Source organism: Henckelia pumila, chromosome 1, assembly GCF_033568475.1.
Source record: "Henckelia pumila isolate YLH828 chromosome 1, ASM3356847v2, whole genome shotgun sequence".
Taxonomy (NCBI): Eukaryota; Viridiplantae; Streptophyta; class Magnoliopsida; order Lamiales; family Gesneriaceae; genus Henckelia; species Henckelia pumila.
The window spans coordinates 6729617-6750221 of record NC_133120.1 but is presented as its reverse complement, the minus strand read 5'-3'; the positions used below and the strand labels follow the sequence as shown (position 1 = coordinate 6750221).

The window sequence follows — 20605 nt, the reverse complement described above, 5'->3', positions numbered from 1 at the left end:
GCGCGTTTCTTCTCTTCCAAGCTCTCAGCCGTCAAATCCCGAAAATCTCTCCAAAGTCTATCAGTAAAAAATCAGAAGTCCCAAAAGTGCTCTCCAATTAAGGCTTTATTCCCTTTTATACCTCCTTTATTTTCGTCCAAAATAATGTCTAATATTGCCCAAAATAATCAGAATTCCAAAAATCCCAAATTCTGCACGAATTATTATTATTATTTTTCATATTTGCAGTGTACACGGACCCCGGACATGGTCCGTGCCTAGGTTCGTGTATTAAAAATTCCAGCCCAAACTTTTTACGAAGCCACACGGACCCTATTCCAGAAGGTGCATGGGGTCCGTGCATTTCTCTGTGAATAACTTCTCAAAAGCCGATGGTACACGGACCCGTTCCCAGATGGTACACGGGGTCCGTGTATTATTTTTCCTCAAAACTCCATTGCTTCGAAGGTGCATGGACCCTCTTCCAAAACATGCACAGGGTCCGTGCAATAAATTCTATTCAATCTTCTTGACCTCTTATGATTTCTCCGTGTCATCCGGCCAAGTTCCAACATGGCATTGAATTGTTTGACTTTTTTTTCAATATTCAGTTCTTCTCAATTGTTAGTCAAACCTACAAACATAGAAAATATGACGATTTACGCGCAAAACTCAGAATAAAATGTCTAACAAGCACGAATACGACAAAATAAAGTGTCAAATAAGCTATAAGATTCGTGCTTATCAAATCCCCCACACTTAGCTTTTATTCTTCCTCGAACAAAATCAGAAGAAATTAGATGAGAAATATCGACACAGAATGGCACAATCAAAACCTTTCAATCTACCAAATCTCGTCACATCCAATCAAAAGCTCATACTTCGAAAATCACAAGCCTCGCTTTCGTCGCAATTCAAAACTCGAACACTACCCAGAAAAGATCAGCATAATGAGACGTGTGTAGTGTGAGTGTCAGAACTTATACTCCTCAAAAGTTATTCGGTTCAAGGATCTCTCATGTTTATTCACCAAACAAATTTTTTTTTTCTCTCTCGCCCCATATGCTTATCTTTCATATCCCTCTCTACTAAACGTGAAACAATTATGACTCGGTCAATAGGTTTTTTAAGCTTATAACGTTAGGCCACGGTTCACGGCTACAATAAAGGATGGGAAAACAAAAATGAGAGACAACAAACAAATTGTCATTTAGCGCAATTAAAAAGCTCAATTCCCCATCTATTATTGAATTTCATCACTTTCTTTTGATTCATCAATACATTTCATTCTCTTATTCTTTTTCCTCCTTTTCTTTTCAATACCCTTTAATTTTTTTTTTTCGGGTACTTTCTTCTTTTTTTTATTTTTTTTTAATTTTTTTTTTCTTTTCAACTCAACCCTTTCTTTCATTCAAAAATAATTCACTAACTCCTTCAAATATTTTTCTGTGAATACTTGGAGTTTTTTTGTATATTTAAAAGAGCCAAAAGGGTTTGTTTCTCTCAAAACTTAGGTAGAAAAAATAGTGTATGGCTAAAAATCAGGTGGTCAATGTAGGACAGAAGAGATGACGAATGGGGTCTAATTGTGTGCCATTGGCACACACCATTTAATTTTTATCAGGCTCAATGGGGTTACTAGGGACAAAAATGATGCATCAGGTAGGCTGGAAAGACACAAACGGTCCAAAGATCGCCTAAATCATCCCTAAGTCATAATCATTCAAATTTTCGCTTCGAGGACTAATCAGACAAGTTATAGGGATAACAACTGCAAACTTTCTCTCTTTTACCAAATTTTTTTTTTCATGAGATCACCTCTTACCAATTCACAATTAACTTGCATAAGTCTGACAAAAGTGCATGAAAGGTGTTTCATAAAGTCAATGCAAAACTAGTTTTTATCAAAGTCTCTCCTTGCAACTACAGCTAATCTCATTCAGTTCTAGGCACAAAACAATTTTTCAGGCAATCAAAAATCTAGCAAACTAATTGGTATGTCATGTACCACAAATGCTCATCTCTTTTTATTTTGAAATTTTTTTGCTAAGTGATGTGAAACAGAGTGTAATGAACGACCTACCCCCACACTTAGAATGCGACACTGTCCTCAGTGTTAAATGCTCAAAAAAATAAAGAGAAAAATACAAATAGCAAAAACACTTCCCTGAAAAATGTCGACGACCATGCAAAATTAGGGGCAAGCGGCAGCCTGAGCAAAGGGAACTACAAAACCAACCAAAACGCGTAAAATAGAACAATGACGCACACAAGCACACAAAAAGGCTTCCCAAATAAATTCAACAAAGAAAAAGCACCACTGAGGGAAAAACCACAATATCCATGAAACTCCAATTAATAAAAGCGAGAAATCGCAACAACAGTTAAAACTCATAACAAACTATCCATATCATCCAAAAGAACCACAGCAGACAATATCTCTAAACTACTCCTCCTCCGATGCAGAAGCTGACTCGGCAAGGTCATCCAGGGCAGAGCGATCAAAAGGCGGCGCATGAATGTCAGTGGAGTAGGACTGGGAAGTGGCATGATGCTGTAGTCGAACCATACCAGTGTGAAGCTCATCCAAGCAGTCAAATATGGCAGAGAAAACGCGACGAGTGCCTCGCGGAGCTATGGCGTGGACGTGTGCACCGGCGGGAGAATCAGCAGCCTGATCAAGGGCAGCTTTTTCCTGAATGCGAGCCTCTCGGGCTTCATCTGCAGCTGTAGGTGGTGGGACTGGGGGATCTCGTCCATGATAGTGAGTCTTGCGGCTCTCATGGTTCTTATACCATCCACCCTGTCGAAAAATGAAATACATACCAATCATAGCATGGGCAGTGAGCACGTGCTTCGGCGCTGGTGAAAGAGAAGCCTCGCCAGTCAAATCGACGCCGCAAGCCGTCAAAATCCTCGAAACTGTAATGGCGAAAGGAGCGTGCTGCTTGGCATTCGGAGCACAAGCCAAGTGAGCGACAGTATGCATATGTGAGATCAAGATGCTCGCCAATGGAATTGCAGTGATATCTCCCAACCCGTACAACATCTTATGAAACAAATACATATCCAGGTTGCATACCTCATTGTTTCCATACTTCCGAGGGATGATGTTTGCACTGATGAAGTAGCAGATGAGGCGATCAATCAAAGGGGAGTGGTAGGGAGGATGCTGTAACAAGAACCAGTTTTGACCCTACGGTAGGTGAGGCGCGACATAGCAAGGTTGAAATTGTAGGCAGGGTCAGACAAGATAGCATCATATTGGTTGTAAACAACCGGAGGGCCCTCATTCGGAATGTGCAAAAGCTGGGCCAAGAACTCACTCGTCACCTCGATGCGAACTCCTTTCACAAAAGTCTGAATTGTTTGCATCCCTGTTTTGTCCTTCTCTTCAATATTGGCATAGAACTGCCAAACCAACTCGGGATAGTAATCCCCTCGGATATCCAGAATAGAACCCCAGCCAAATCTATCAAACTCTGCTCGCAGTGGTACATGAGCATCAATAGTCGGGTGGATGGATTTTTCAACAATCATGGAATTACCCTTCATTTTCTCATACCACTGAAAATTTTCCAAATTAGTGAACCTAGTGTCATCAAACGCAGCCCTCCCTCCGCTGCGAGAAGACGAAGCGCCTCCCCGCGCATGCTTACTAACAGATTTTCTCGGCGCCATAGAAAAATAATCAAAAATTCCAACACCACCCCTTTCGCAAAACCTCCAATTAAAACCATACAACCACAATAACAAAGCAATATATATAACCAATAAATCCCAGGACGGAACCCCGCACAACTTCACTTTAGCAAACCGGGCAAAGAAACCAACCGTAGTCACAAATTCGCAAAAGAAATATAATCACCAATAATCCATGTTACCAATACAAAACGTCAATCATCAAACTCCATGAAATACTCTCGGCCAACAACCGTAATCAGAATTCAAACCTAAACCGAGAAATAAATCGAGGTGCCTCAAGAACGGAGGAGGTAAGCCACACTTACCCCAAGATGAAGTGAGAACGAAACTTGAAAGAGAAAGTAACAGGGCGGCCTAGGGCTCTCGATCATACAGAACAGAAGCAGGAAAGGCGCGGACTGTGGTTCTTGTTGGTGGCGTGGTGTGAAACAGAGGCGGAGAGTTGGTTGCTGGGTGTAGGACGGCGGCACGGAGGTGTATACGGGTGAAGAATATGGAGGTGATAGCCGGAGGAGGATGAACGGTGTCTGGAAATGGAGAAAAGAGGAGGAACAAATTTGGGGATTTAGGGATTTGAGGAGGGTGTGAGAGACAGATCGCGAGTCTGTCAAATTTAAATCCAAAATCGAAAGGCACGGACCCCATGTCCGGGTCCGTGTCTACATCCGTGTGCCCACGCATTGCGTAAAATTTCTGAGTGAAAAATGCACGGACCCTGGAAGCTGGTCCGTGTCACCTCCGTTCCTTGACGATTATGGTAATCAAAATACACGGACCCCGGATAGTGGTCCGTAATTGGGTCCGTGTAGCTACGCACTTTCACAATTTCTCACATTTTAAATATCCGGACCCTCACACAGGGTCCGTGTAGGGTCCGTGTCACCTTTTTTCAGCTCAAAATAATAAACGAAAAATAACCCTTAAAACTCACAATCTTAAACCACACAAATTAGTTTGCATCTAAGAATTTCAGATAAAACACTCAAGCACGCAGGATGCAAAAATGTACAGAGACTTCCCTGAATGATACGATTCCCAACAATATATGTGCTCTCCTCCTCAATCATCGATTTACTCAGATTCAGTAAAAATCTGCACCCACAAAAATTCACAGAGATTAACTAAAGAAAAACTAAAAATAAATTAAACAATAAAAACAAAACAAAACGAAATAAAAAATAAAATAAAAAAAAACAAAAGGAAAAAAAACTGGGTTGCCTCCCAGCAAGCGCTAAATTTATAGTCTATAGCCCGACTGTGCTTCCCTTTCAATTTTAAGGTGGATCATTTGATGTCGTGGATCTATATCCTTCGTCACCACGATTTCTGCCTATGCTGTCATCCACCATCACTATGGGTCCAAGTCCTTTTATATCATCGATGCTCCACCCCATTGTGCGAATATAATCGTGTAAGAGCCTAGCAAGCTTTGATTCTTCCCTACCTGCCAAATTAGATGACACAATTACAGGTATACTTGAATCTTCCAACGTCACATATTTCAAATAAGAGGGCAAAGATTTATATTCAAGTCCAGGAGGCTCTTCGACAGAAAATTTTAGAGTTTGCGAGATTGCAGTTAATTCTTTTGTCTTCAAAGAGGACAATTTCACTTCATTTCGTACCTCAACATTGCTACCTACACATGTACCACGAGCATCAACATTCAGACAAAAATCATTGACTTTAGGATAAAAGGAATCACTTTTAAACATATTAAACACCACTTGCTTCTCATTCAACCGAAGTATTAATTCCCCCTTCTGAACATCAATTAATGCTCTACTGGTTGCCAAGAATGGATGTCCTAATATCAAAGGAGTTTCACGATCATCATCCATATCAAGTACCACAAAGTCCACAGGAAAGATAAATTCATCAACTTTAAGCAAAACATTCTCTACTATTCCCTTAGGATATTTAATTGATCTATCAGCAAGCTTGATGGACATAGTGGTAGGTTCCATTACTCCTATACCCAATTTTTTTGCAAGTGAATATGGCATTAAATTGATACTAGCACCTAGATCACATAAAGCCTTATCAAATGACATACTACCGATAGCACAAGGTATAGAAAAACTCCCTGGATCTTGAAGTTTTGGTGGGAGCTTGTTTAGAAGTACTGCCAAACATTCCTCATTCAAATTCACGGTACCCAAATTGGTCAGCTTCCTCTTATTTGCTAGAATTTCTTTCAAGAACTTAGCATAACTTGGTATTTGAGCTAGGGCATCTGCAAAAGGGATGTTAACATGGAGTTTCTTGAAAATTTAAAGAAATTTTTTAAATTGATGATCAAAATTTAATTGTCTAGCTCTTTGGGGAAAAGGAAGACTAGAAATATCAACATTAGAATTTAAGTCATCTTCCTTACCTTTCTTACCTTTGCGTGGAGAGAGAATGACTTGTTCTAGTGTATGCTCTACCTTGAATTCTTTCTCCTCTGTCTTGACTGTCATAGCTTGTTGCACAAAGATGGCATTCACTTCCTTAGGATTCTTCACTGTGTCACTAGGTAGTGAGCCTGGAGCCCGGGAAGATAACTGGTTCGCCAATTGTCCCAACTGAGTTTCCACCCTTTGCATCATGGTATCATGGTTCTGCCATCTCATCTCGTTTCCAGCTATGTATTTTTCAAGCATATCTTCAAGATTTGACTTGTTCTCAGATGTGTTGAAACACGGCGGCATAGAAGGTCCAGCACCTTGTGGAGGTCTAACTGTTTGCTGCGGAGGACTTTGCTGTGCAAGCTGCTGAGGTAGATTAAAACATTGAGGCTCGACAGAATTTTCAGCCTGTTTCCACCCAAAATTTGGGTGACTTCTCCAACCCGGATTGTATGAGAAACTGTACGGATTAAACTGTTGTCGCCCTTGGTTCCCCACATAATTCACCGAATCTCCTTCAAAAACTGGCATCCCATCAAAAAATGCATCTGGCATGAATGGAATGCCACTTGATGGTCCTCCAACTGCCTCAGTGCTTCCTTGAACTTGATTCACTTGTTTTACTGGTGCCGATTTATTAGCTTGTAGTTGGGACACTTGATGGTTTAGTCCATCGAGTTTTGCTGTAATCGCTGTTAGAGCATCCATCTCAAGGAATCCAACTTTCCTTTCTCTCCTGCTGTCTTGCCAACCAACATTGCTTTCAGCCATATTTGATATGATTTCAAGTGCTGCTGTAGGAGTCTTTCTATAGAGGCTGCCATTGATAGCTGCATCAAGCATAGAACGAACAGATGAATCAACTCCAAGTAGAAAGTTTCTACTTGTTGGCCCACTGATAACCCATGCACCGTACATACTCTCAGCATCTTTTTAAATCTTGTCCATGCGGCATTCAAAGATTCCCCATCCTTTTGCCTGAAAGACATGATTTCATTCCGCAACTGTGTAACTTTGGTTGGTGGGAAATACTTGTGCATGAACACTTCAACCAGACCATCCCAGGTAGTAATCGATCCCTCTCGCAAATCTCGAAGCCACTCAATCGCTTCTCCTTGTAGTAAAAACGGAAATAACCTCAGCTGAACAGCATCAAAAGTCACTCCATTAAATTTGAAGGTGTCACATATTGACAAGAATTGCTCTAGATGAGCGTTCGGATCCTCAGAAGGCTCCCCTCCAAATATGACTTGCATCTGTATCATCTGGATGATGGCTGGTTTAAGTTCAAAAGTGTTCGCTTGAACTGCAGGACGAACAATGCTGGATCCGTATCCTCCAACCAATGGTCTATGAAGATCCATCAGAGTGCGGTTATTCTCTTCTTCAGCCATATCTTCAAGCCCCTCTTCAGATTCAAAATTTAGAGCCAAGTTATGCTGCCTTCGATCTCTATGTATACGACGAAGAGTGCTTTTAATCTCTAGATCAAGTGGTATGAGGTCTTCAGAATCTCGAGCACGGCTCATATAACATGAGATATACTCCTGAAAAAATTAAAGTGCACAAATCAACCACTTAAATAAAAATTAAACAAAGTAAAAAAAAAAACCTAGTCTCAAATAAATAATCAATCCTAATAGTAAACAAATAGTCCCCGGCAACGGCGCCAAAAACTTGACCGACGATTTCGGTTGGAAAAAATTCTAGCAAGTGAACTAGGTCAAGTTATAATATAGTTGGACAGAGTCCAAGTCTGAAACATCCTAAAACTCCTACTGAATTTTTTTTTTTAACAAAACTCTCTGATAATAAAATAATGAATATAAATATATATATATATGCCCATACATATATATATCATACTTATATTCATTATTTTATTATCAGAGAGTTTTGTTAAAAAAAAAAAATTCAGTAGGAGTTTTAGGATGTTTCATTTGGTATCAGAGCCATGGTCCTTGGAGGGTAACTAGTCTGCTTCTCGGAGCTCAGAAGCTGCACTGCCAGTCTGTAAGTTTTAAGTGTTTTAAATTATGATTTATGCATGGGACACATGAGTTATATTTTTAATGATTTATGAAAATGAGAATTTAAAGTTACGACAGTCTTAAAGTAAAAAATATTAGTTATGCATTGCGATTTACGTGGGGAAATATGTAGTGGTGCAGTATGCCTCCTAGACAGATGAACCGACGCGGTAATCCTCCAACTCCTCCTCAGCAAAATTCGCTCACAGCACTGGAGCAGGCCAGTGCTAATATGATGACAGGGATCACCGCACTGTTGGAGCAACATGCAGCACGACCCCGACTTACACACGACGAGGACGTTGCGGAATGGTTTCAGAAGAAAGGACCGAAGGAGTTTTCTGGTTCCACTGATCCACTCGTGGCTGAGGGGTGGATCCTTTCCTTGGAGACCATATTTGCTTATATGGGACTCACTGATGCAGATAAAGTAAAGTGCGCGGTGTACATGATGAAAGACGATGCAGCCCTTTGGTGGGAGGGCGCAGTTCGAGGTGTGAACCCACAGACTTTGACATGGGAGGAGTTCAAGCGGATGTTCTTCGCCAAATATTTTACTGAGGATGTGCGCAGCCGAATGATTCGGGAGTTCATGAGTCTCCGGCAGGGGGACAAGACGGTGGTTGAGTATATCAAGCAGTTCGAGAGGGGGTGTCATTTTGTGCCCCTGATTGCTGATAGTTCCGAGGAGAAGATGAGACAGTTCGTCGATGGGCTTAGGGCGGACATCAAGCATGATGTACGAATGATGGACGTCACCACTTATGAGGCAGCGGTGAGTAGGGCACTACGATCCGAGGATGGTAGGAAGGAGATCTTGAGGGAGCAGCAAAGGAAAAGGCAGTTCCCACCATCGTACCACGAGTCGTATCCGCAGCAGGATGCAAAGAAGCAGTCCATTGGGCCGTTGAAGGGCCCAAATCCACCGAGACAGCAGGGAGCTATCGTTCCTCGTGCAGAAGCACTACCTCTCTGCCAGAAATGCCAGAAGCCCCATCCAGGACCGTGCATGAAGGGATCAGGCATGTTCTACCATTGCAAGTAACCGGGACACATTATGCTGCACTGTCCCAAGAAGAATGTTGCCGGACAAGTCTATGTGATGCAGGCGGAGGAAGCAGTACCGGATACTTTGCGCATCATGGGTAATTTTATTTAACGCATTAAATTTGTCGCATTTAGATTGCTCGATTCAGAACTACACGAGGAAACTTGTTCTTGCCTAGAGTTTGTTTCAATTTCGAGGACGAAATTCCATTTAAGGGGGAGAGAATTGTAACGCCCAGAAATTCGTCACGTAAATTCGCATGCATAACTAGGAGATTTAATAATTTTAAAATAATGTGAAAATGTGTTAAATTGTTTTTATGAATTATTATGTGAATTATGTGATTTTTTGACATGTTTTAAATATTGTTTCGACATTTAAATCGGTATGATATGATTATGAATTTATTTGAGAAAATTTATTTTATGATCGCGTAGGCGAGACCGTGGACGGACGAGATGTTTGTTTTCACCCAAAATATTTTATGAGATTTTTAGGAGCCTTAAAATATTATTTTAAGGTATAATTTGATGAAAATTATGGTATTTATATATACGTATATTTATAGGTCCGTTTTTACCCAAAATAAGTCATTTTAATGACTTTTATTAATCTTTAAAAATCCCATTAATTATAATTTCGGGATTTAAGGTTTAAAAATCAGATTTATATTGTATTTAAGAATTTTAAAATTCTATATGTTTAGAGTATTTATTTAAATATTTAACCTAGAATATCCAAAATATTATCCTAAGATCTTCTATCCTAATCCTCCTACCCATTACCCTACGTAAATTCACCCCTAAGCCGCCTCCAACAGAAACCTTCAGCCTCCATTCTCACTCACCACACACTTTCACGTAAGTTTGAAGAAAAGTTTGGAGATTCGACGTCTCGATCGTCCCGGTGCGCCGATACGTGTTATTATCAATTTTTGGATCAAGCAATCGTCGAGGCACATTTGATTTCCATTCTTGAACACCATTTAGATTATATTAAACTATTTTTAAGATGAATGATGAGATTATTGCATGTGTTTTGGATTTGAATGACATTCTTCATAGTTCATCCTTGTTTTTCACGTATTTATGCATATGTCTTGGTTTCTGCATGTTTATGGCCATGATTTGTTCGGGCCTGCTGCACCAGGGTTCGAGGTCCTAACTAGGGTCCTTAGAGTCTGTTTAATGGGGTGGTTCGTTCATGGAGAAGGCTGGAACCCAAGCTGGGACGTGTCCCTTTCTCGGATCGGCAGATTTCCCGTAGCGACTTGATTATGGGTTAGGGGCTTCGGTTGGTTCAGGCAGGGTCTTGGCTTGAGCCAAGCCTGGTCCTAAAGTTGCGCCTGGACCTTGGGGTGGTCCAGGTGTCGGAGTTTTGGCCTGCTGTGGCCGGAGCTGGGCGGAAGAAAGGGGAAAAGGGGCTGTGTGTGAGAGTGCATGCGAGAGGGAGGAGAGGAACACACAGTTGAGTTTTGGGTTTCTTGAGGATTCTAGGATCGTCCATGAGAAAGAACTAGCATGGGTTTGAACTAGAGATGGGTTCAAGTCCTTGGGGGGGGGGGTGTCTGATTAAGGGTCTTAGATGGTTAGATGAGGGCTGGTTTGAGGGCTAAGGCAGATCACGGGTTCTATGGGCCTTGGAACGTGAGTTTTGGGATTTTTGTGCATGGGTTCTTGTGGTTCCTGCATGGGCGGCGTGCATGGGTGCAGGCTGGTCCATGAAGGGTCGGTTAGGGTCCTAAGGTCTTGGTTGAGGACTGGTTTCATTGGGCTAAGGCTAGGACCGATTGGATTCTTGGGTTTTAGCATATAAGGTTTGAAAATTTTGCACAGGAAATAACAGAAGCTGTATGGACGGTTTTTGGGTTCTAATTGGTATGGTTTGGGTTGTTTTGAGTTTAAGTATAGCGGTCGGCAGCTCGAGCAAGTCCTTGGAAAAATAAAAGTCCGTAAATATATATTTAACTCATGCATGCATTTTTATTAGATATATAAGTATGATTTTTAAGAAAATAAATTAGATATATATTTACGGGAAAATTTTCATGAAATAAAGAAATAATGAGAATTTTTAAGTTTATGCATTATGTAAGAATTTTTATGATAAGTTTAAATGCATGTTAAAAAAATATATTTTTTATGGAAGTTGAAGTGAAGGTGGAAAGTGATGTGGTTGGAGGCCGGGATACCTGGGCCCGGTGACCTTCCTAATAATGTTTATGTTGTGATGAGCTTATGGATCCAGCTGAGAGGGCTGGTGAAGTGGCAGCACAGAGGTGAAAACCCCACCGCCACGTACGTTGGTTTATAGATTGATCAATCGCTCAGTATGATGTCACCGACATGGATACGACCTGATGAGAACTAAGAAATCATGATATGTTATTTTTACGAAAATTATAAAGTATGATGAATTATGTTATAACATGATGATTTAGCAGTACAATTATTTTATTTCATGTTTATATGCATATAATTTTAAGATCATGCACGTATAATTATTATTCATGTATTTTATATGATGTGTGCTTGTGTGTGGTTTCATTTTGTTATGTAAGGATAGAACGTGCTGAGCCTCTAGGCTCACTAGATTTAAATGGTGCAGGTGAGCAAAATGTCGATAAGGATAATGTGTTTCCGACTGGCGGCGAGGGCGTATGAGTATCCAGGCGGCTAGAACCCGTGACCATTGCTCTAAGATGAATTTTATGTTGAGACTAGAACATTTATTTCCGCATATGTTTTATTATTATTGATTTTCAGTATCTGCATGAATTTTAGATTTAAGTATTTATTTTCTAAGTTTTCCTGAATTTTTGTGAAAGAAATATTATTTAGGGATTTTATTATGGAATATTTATAAATGATTATTTAGTAATTAATTTTAAGTATTTAATTGAATGTGTTGTATTTATTGTGTTTATGTATTTTAAATTAAGTAAAGTTATTTTTAAGTATGATATATATATGTATGGGCATATATATATATATATATATATATATATATATATATATATATATATTTATATTCATTATTTTATTATCAGAGAGTTTTGTTAAAAAAAAATTCAGTAGGAGTTTTAGGATGTTTCAAAGTCGATCCCACAGAGACTAATGTTTAAATACTAAGATATAGACTATTCAGATTAATCTAGGCTAATTAAAATAAAGGATTTTTATAAATTATTAAAATAATGAAAATGAACTAAATTATTCTAAAGCAGAAGTTTAAATTAAATTAAATTAACAGAAAAGCTTTAAGACTGATTCAAATTTTAGGAAAATGACCAGAAACACACAACGGTACCAGACATCGATAATTGCCACGTATTGGATTTAATAAAACAAAACTCATTCATATTCACGACGAAATTCCCTAGAATAATTATTAATCTATTTCTAGAATTAATAACCTTATTTTCATTTAATAGTTCATGTATTTCTAATTGAATTTAATTAAACAAAAACGCATTCACGAGTTATGGAATTTCAGCTTTCGCCTAAAATCGCACACTGAAATTGAATACTATTTCTAGTCGGTTTAACCATGTGTTGATCAATATTTTTGAAGCTAATTTCAATCTTTTCTTTTTCAAGTCCAGATCGAACGATATACATGCAATTAATTGGCCAGATTAAATGCAAGAATTATGCACAAACATTAATCAATAAATATTTCATAAATCAAAATTCAATCAATCCGTCCCATAAACAAAAATCAATAGTCTGGCCCTATTGTGGCTCCGATCAAAAGACGACTACTCCATAATAATAAAATCAAACAAAAGTTTCATGTTTGAATTCATAATAAAATAAAACAGAAAAAGAAGAAAAGAAAATTCTCAGCAATAGTGCCGAATCTTGCTTGCGTTGCGCGTTTCTTCTCTTTCAAGCTCTCAGCCGTCAAATCCCGAAAATCTCTCCAAAGTCTATCAGTAAAAAATCAGAAGTCCCAAAAGTGCTCTCCAAGTAGGGCTTTATTCCCTTTTATACCTCCTTTATTTTCGTCCAAAATAATGTCAAATATTGCCCAAAATAATAAGAATTCCAAAAATCCCAAATTCTGCACGAATTATTTTTTTTCTTCATATTTGCAGTGTACACGGACCCCGGACATGGTCCGTGCCTAGGTCCATGTATTAAAAATTCCAGCCCAAACTTTTTACGATGTCACACGGACCCTATTCCAGAAGGTTCATGGGGTCCGTGCATTTCTCTGTGAATAACTTCTCAAAAGCCGATGGTACACGGACCCGTTCCCAGATGGTGCACGGGGTCCGTGTATTATTTTTCCTCAAAACTCCATTGCTTCGAAGGTGCACGGACCCTCTTCCAAAACATGCACAGGGTCCGTGCAATAAATTCTATTCAATCTTCTTGACCTCTTATGATTTCTCCGTGCCATCCGTCCAAGTTCCAACATGGCATTGAATTGTTTGACTTTTTTTTCAATATTCAGTTCTTCTCAATTGTTAGTCAAACCTACAAACATAGAAAATATGACGATTTACGCGCAAAACTCGGAATAAAATTCCTAACATGCACGAATACGACAAAATAAAGTGCCAAATAAGCTATAAGATTCGTGCTTATCAGGCGTGATTTGGTTTGGCGGTGCTAACAATTATAAAACGTAAAACTTAGGGAAAAAAAGTTTTTTGGTCCATTAACTTGTTCATGTTTTGATTTTAGTCCATTAATTTTTCCGATATCAGTTTTGGTACACTAACTTTGCACTTACAATGTTTAATTTTTTGGTCCAACTGCATACGTGTCAACTTTTGATTGGTCCAAAATGATGATGTGGACCAATAAGAAGCTTACATGTATACAGTTGGACCAAAAAACACTGAAAATGCAAAGTTAATGTAACAAAACTTACATCGAAAAAGTTAATGAACCAAAACCCAAAGGAAATAAAGTTACAAAACCAAAAAACTTATTTTCCCTAAAACTTATATATCTCCAAACATATGCAAAAACATCTCCTAACATATGGAAAGTACTGTATTATCTCCAAACATCTGCAAAAAAGATCATATATATACGACAATTAATGTAATATAGTGGTATATATTAAATTTAATTAAAGTTTGAATTTAAAAAGTGACTGGGAGAAAAGGGTATGGTCCACACTCCCAGTGAAGAAGAAAATATTGATAATATTTGTTAGATATCACACATAAGTAGATCTATTAAGTTTTTGGAGTTGTATATCATTCTTATTTTTGAGCTAATATTGGAGTTGAGCTAGACACCGTTATTTCATTTGTGGGTGTGTTAGATGGATGTTCTGTATCGACTGGATATATATGGTCCGAGATAGCTTTTGAGATGGAGTTTGATTCTCAGTCCATAATCTTAACTCAATCTTAATTCTTTCGGAAAAAAATATATACAATTATTTTTTTGGAATCTATGATACACGTTTTAAAGTGAAAATAAAATAAAAGAGTACAAAACGACTCAAAGCATTGTTCCCACAAAAAAAAACCGTACCATAACAACGTCGAATATAAAAAGGACCTGACATCAATATATTGAATCAATGACAAATTAAAGATAATTTGACAAATTTCCTATAACAAAATGGAGCAAGTCGGTAAAAATGATGTAGTAAAGAATTGAATGAATAATTAATGGGTGAATGAAATAATTTTCCAAAATTGAACCATCCTAATTTGAAACTTAATTAAAAAACCGACAAATTAAAGTAAAAAGATATGTCCATATGATTGATCCAATAAAAACCCATAGTTGAAAATAAATGCACTATCAAATATTACCGAATAGGAGATGCAAGTGAGCCAAAAAAATCATAAACCTAAGTTTTTTTTTATTATTATTATTATTATTATTATTATTATTATTATTATTATTTTCTTAGGTTTGAACCCAAGAATCCCAATTGCTCAGCCAAATCATGCACACCCTCCTCATTGTCAAGTGTCCCAATTTCATCAACATCCTCATTTATCAGTTCTTCCCAAAACCCTTCATCAATTGACTTACAATCCCTCTTTTCCAAAGATTTTTCCTCCATAATCATTTGAGGTTTTTGCATGCACAAAGGCAATTTCTCAAGCTCCAAATCACCAAATCTTGGAATTTCACCATACTGCCCAATTCTAACATCGTTTTGGTATGCATATTCCATACTTCCTTGGCCTAAATCTGGAAACCCAATCCCAATTGTGGACAAATTGGTACTTCCCCCCTCTTGGAAAACTACTTCTTCAAGACCAACATTTTTTGAGACATGCTCTAATATTCTTCTTCTCCTTTTGTTGTTTAATGCCTCATCAAGTTCTTTCTTCTCGTCTTTTCGCCGCAGTATTTCTTGCAAGAAAGTGGGGCTTTGTATAGCATTTTCCCAGAAACTCATAGCTTGCTTTTGCTTCATTTCTGTAACTTTTAGCCTTTGTTCCATTGCTCTAAGGCACGATAAAGTGGTTTGTTGCTGCTACCTAAGTTTCACTAATTCCGTTGCTAGAACTTGTTTGTCGCGCCTCAAACGATCGATTTCTGCGTCTAATCCAAAACTTCCAAGCTCCACACACGAGCCTAGACTTTGATTAATCGCCGTTTGAGAAGTACTTGAATGTAAGTACTGAGTCTTTCTTCTTACAATGTTTTTAAGAAGATGCCTTTGTCCTCTTAAAAACCCTTCATTCGCGAACTCCCACTTATCTGGATCGACCTTCCTAAAGCCCTGGAACATTACATATATTCATAGTCTGTATCTCACAATCCAAAAAGCCTAGAAATCTTCAAAAATCATTATAAACTGCAGAATTTGATCATGAAAACACTTAATTAGTAGTGTTTAATTGGGAGAGCTAATCCAAAAAGCCTAGAAATCTTCAAAAATCCAAAGTGTGATTAGGCGATATTTGATTAAGCTTTTTAGAACACTGATTACAAGTACTAATGTATCAAGAATATCATAAGCAAACATAAAGTATCCCATAGACATATACACCAAACCTTTTATACCTAGATTTGGATCGAAATCACACTGAATTAAAGTTACTGAGATATATTTTTCCAAAAAGAAACAAAATACATTACGAAATAAATTGCGAAAAAGAGTGAAGATTTTTCACATTGCAAAGGTTTGAGGATCCCAAACAATGAAACTATTGTTACCTCGACTCCACGAAACGATTTCATTCGTACGCGGATCATCGACAAAATCATAAGTTTTGCTGAGAAATGGCGGAGGACCCGTCCTCAATATTGGCTGGGGAATCAGGTCCTCGTTGTCCCAGCATATGAATGAACTTGATCCAACATATTCATCCTTTATAGAGAAATTCATGATATTATTTTTTTAGGGATTTTTCCGATGTAACGACATCAGTTATATATATTCCTTCTTTTCTTGGTTTTTTTTTTTTTTTTTTTTTTTCTCTTTGTTCAAATCTTGAGGATACAAGAGGGTTTTGACAGAAGATTATCAGGAATTAATCAAAATTGAACAAGAAGATTGAGGGGATTCATTCAAAAAAGACACAGATTTAAGCTGAGGAAATGAATGGGGCCAGCTAGGTTTTGGAGAAGATGGAAAGAAGATTTAAATAGAACAATGTGTGTTGAATTCTTTATTGGCAATATGCATTATTTTATATTTTATTCATTATTTTAAGGCAATTGTTGAATACTTAGCTTTTAAATAGATTTAAACTTGATTAATTGATGAAGTAATTATGATGTAAATATAAATGATGTAATTGATATTTTGTGATCGTAATTTTTTGTTCTGAGAAGTGCGTATATTTGTTTTATCGATAAGCGAGTTCATATAGTACAAAAAATGAAGCATAAATAAAATTAGGGAAAATTAGCATTTTAGTTTTTTATGTTGGTTTCATTTTGATTTTTGGTCCTGTATATTGACTTGTTTTGGAAAAGATCCTATAACTTTGTTTTTATTTTGGATTTAGTCCTACATGTTGATTGTTTTGGTTTTGGTTACTTTTTGATTTTGGTCCTATACAAAGTTATGTTTTGAAAAAAAGAACATGAATTTGGATTTTTTTTGGATTTGATCCTATTAATTGACTTGTTTTTTTCATTTTGGTCATGGAAAAGATACGGTTTTGACCAAATTAAACTTGGTTAAGTTAGAATAAGCACATATATTTTTTATTTTAAAATAATAAATTAAATTTAAAATTTAGATGTTGACTTTCCAACTTCACCGCTTAAACTTTTATAATAAATAATTTTTTATGATTTTATAATTAAATAAATTAGGTTTAAAATTTAGATGTTGACCCTCTAATTATTTTTAAAAATAATAATTATGTTCTAAAAGGTACAATAACTTGGTTTTTTTTTTGTATTTTTCCTCCGTCGCCGAAACTGGAGGGAACAACAAAATTTTTCTTATTTGCAGTGTTCTAAAAAACACGCTTAAGCGTGATAAAAGTGAAACATACCTAAAAAGCTCTGCTTTCGAGAAAAACGGAACAAAAAAAGTCAACCATAGTTGAGAACGATAAAAAAATATATTAGAGTGTTACTTTTTAAAAGAACGAAAGTATGTTTTAAATATATTTTTAGTTTTTTAGCTAATTTTGTTAATTTAGGTTGAAACTTATTTATATGATCATTAATAGGTGCTAAGTGGGCGAACATTTAGTGCCAAATAAATAAAAAAATCAAAGTTACAGTTGAGAACGATATAAATGAATGTTTGTTTGTTACTTTTTAAAAGAACAAAAGTATGTTACATTTAATACATTAAATTAACAAGTTTTAGATTTTATTAAATTATTTAGATTAAAAAAAGTTTAAGCGTAATTTTTTTTTATTAGTTAGTTGTAATTATCTCAAACCAATAAGTAGATAAAATATGAAAGAATAAAAAATATTTATTACAAAAATAATTAGAGATCAACTTCTAAATTTCAAAACATGATAACATACAGGACGAAAATCAAAAAACAAATCAACTTACAGGACCAAAACCAAAATAAGCCAACATATAGGATTAAATCCAAAAAAAAATCGAGTTACATGTTCTATTCCAAAACAAGCCAACATACATGACCAAAATAAAAAAGAAGCCAACATACATGACCAAAATGCTAATTTTCCCATAATATTATTCAGCATATTAGTTTATACGATAATTTTTCATATGAATTTTTTTTAGATGGAGTATTAATTTTAAAGAAACAAGCTGGTGTACTTAGATATTTTCATTTTGATAAGTAAATTTTTGTCGTTTTGTCATGTTTCCATAGTAAAAGTGTCCCTTTATTATTTATTATTGTTTCCTGAAAGCATTTTTAGTAACACTAAATTAATCTCCAAAATAAAATATTTATCGCCAACCAATATTATAGACACGCGGCACCTTTCTACGATGCATGCCCTGGCACTACATCATTGGTCAAGGATGCCGTGGTTAACAAATCATATGTTATGTTATGTTTTATATTTTTTTCAATATAAAAGTGTAAATATTAAATATAATAACATAATCTTGAGAATTATGAAATTAAAATTTAAATAATTCTTATCTACGTCGATATAAAAATTCTATATATATATATATATTTTTAAATTTTATTTGAATACTGTTCAATAATGTTATTTTTAGCATATTTCGAAATCTTTTGCATTCTTTTTAAAAAATAAATCGAATGTTGTTAATATGACTCCGAATGGTGGTGGTAATGACAAGTTTCTAAAGAAATATGCAGACTTTCGTTTGAAAAATTCAGGCAAATGAGAATTGTTAAAAGAAATTCAAACAAGTGGGAATTTGTTTGAGATTATATTTAATTCACAAAAGCGGGAATTATGAGATAATTTTGAAAGTAATTTTTATTCCTTGAAATTTTCGGCCTTGTAAATATTGCATATTATTTAATTTTGTTTTCTAAACAAGTAATTAAATTTGGTAAATATTGTGTGTGCAATTCAAAAATTATATCAAATATATATACCATGATCAAATATATCTTGATAAGAAAAATCTTAGATATATTCTTATATGATATTATCGAGATATGATTTGATATGATTAATAGAGATTTATTCATACTTAAAAGTGTTTCTTTATTTTTGTAGGACTCTATTTATGAAAATCAATATTTCTAGGAATCTTGTCTATAAAAGAAGATTTCCAACGCACAAGTCAAATATAGCTTCAGACGTCAATTCTCAGAGCTACGACCGAAGAATTCTGATTGAAGAATTGAAGGTTTCTGAAGACGATTTTGTTGGAAAAAACTGGCGAGTTCCCAGACCAATTACGATTGATACCCGGTGCAGCGGAAGTTTAAAATTTTCTCATGGAACGATTCCATGGTGTGGGTATCAACCATACAACGATTGAATTATTTGTGTGTAAAATTTAAATAACAATTAAATAAATTTTACCTCAAATCTCGCAACGAGATTAATGGACACCAACAGAACAATTCTGCTCTTGTTGTCTCTCCCTGGAACCGATGAACGCCTTCAATCAGGTCCACGAACAGAGGTTTAATCCCTCTGATAGATTGCACTAGAAAATCTATCAGAAGTTTTCTGCGAAGAGATTACACGAATCTGATTCGTTATTCCTGACCGCGATTCAAAATCACAGACCGGAATTTTCTCGGGCAGAGCAAAGGGAGGGGACGGCCGATCGGTTTTGAGAGGGTCTAGGGTTTTCGAAATTTGCTCTCAAAATTTATGACCTGTTGTGTGTAATTTCTGTACTGAAATAACTTATTTATAATGCAGGCCACTAACACCTTAGGGCCCATTAGTCATAAGCTGGGGCCCGACAAGCAAAGCCCGCTCGTTCAGAAATTAATATAAAATTCATCGTGACTCCGATTGATGAAACGATTTCACCAATGTGCACAGAAACCATTTCTGCACGTTTTAAAGTCAAAATAAATTTTCCTGAATCCGAATTCAGTGGTTTCCAAAAATGTCCATCCCTATGTCATTTTAGGAAACCCTACTCCCTTACTCTTAATTAAGAAGTCCAACTCCTTAGTTCATTAAATTTAACTCTTTAAATTTAACTATCTCAACGGGGATTAAAACTCCATTACACTGTGTGACCCTCAATGGTTCAGGGATACAGCTAGCCGTGGGCTCACAACTCCTTGTGACTCGGAACAACACTTTCCGACTTGCCCAACGAATCATGGTAAAGCGCCTAGCAACATCGCCCCATGATTCCCTAGGTATCACTGATAGTGCCTACAAGAACCAGTAGATTTTGGTTAACGTACAGTACGGTCCCTTCATCCAAATATCCCGATCGAATCAACAACCATTGGTATATCGAGAGTCGCTCAAGATTCGATAACTATGCAATACATCTTGAAGATCAAATTAGTGACATCGCATGTGCTACTAAGAAACCATTTCTTAAATCACATCAAGTACTCTGGCCAGAGATTTGTCACACTAATATCTCCTCAGATCGCATAG

General features: G+C 36.6%; 1 pseudogene; it reads right to left on the bottom strand.

Annotated features, from left to right (window-relative positions):
* Nucleotides 1–15029: 15029 nt before the first annotated feature.
* On the bottom strand, nt 15030–16475 carry LOC140894513 (heat stress transcription factor A-2c-like; annotated as a pseudogene).
* Nucleotides 16476–20605: the final 4130 nt, after the last annotated feature.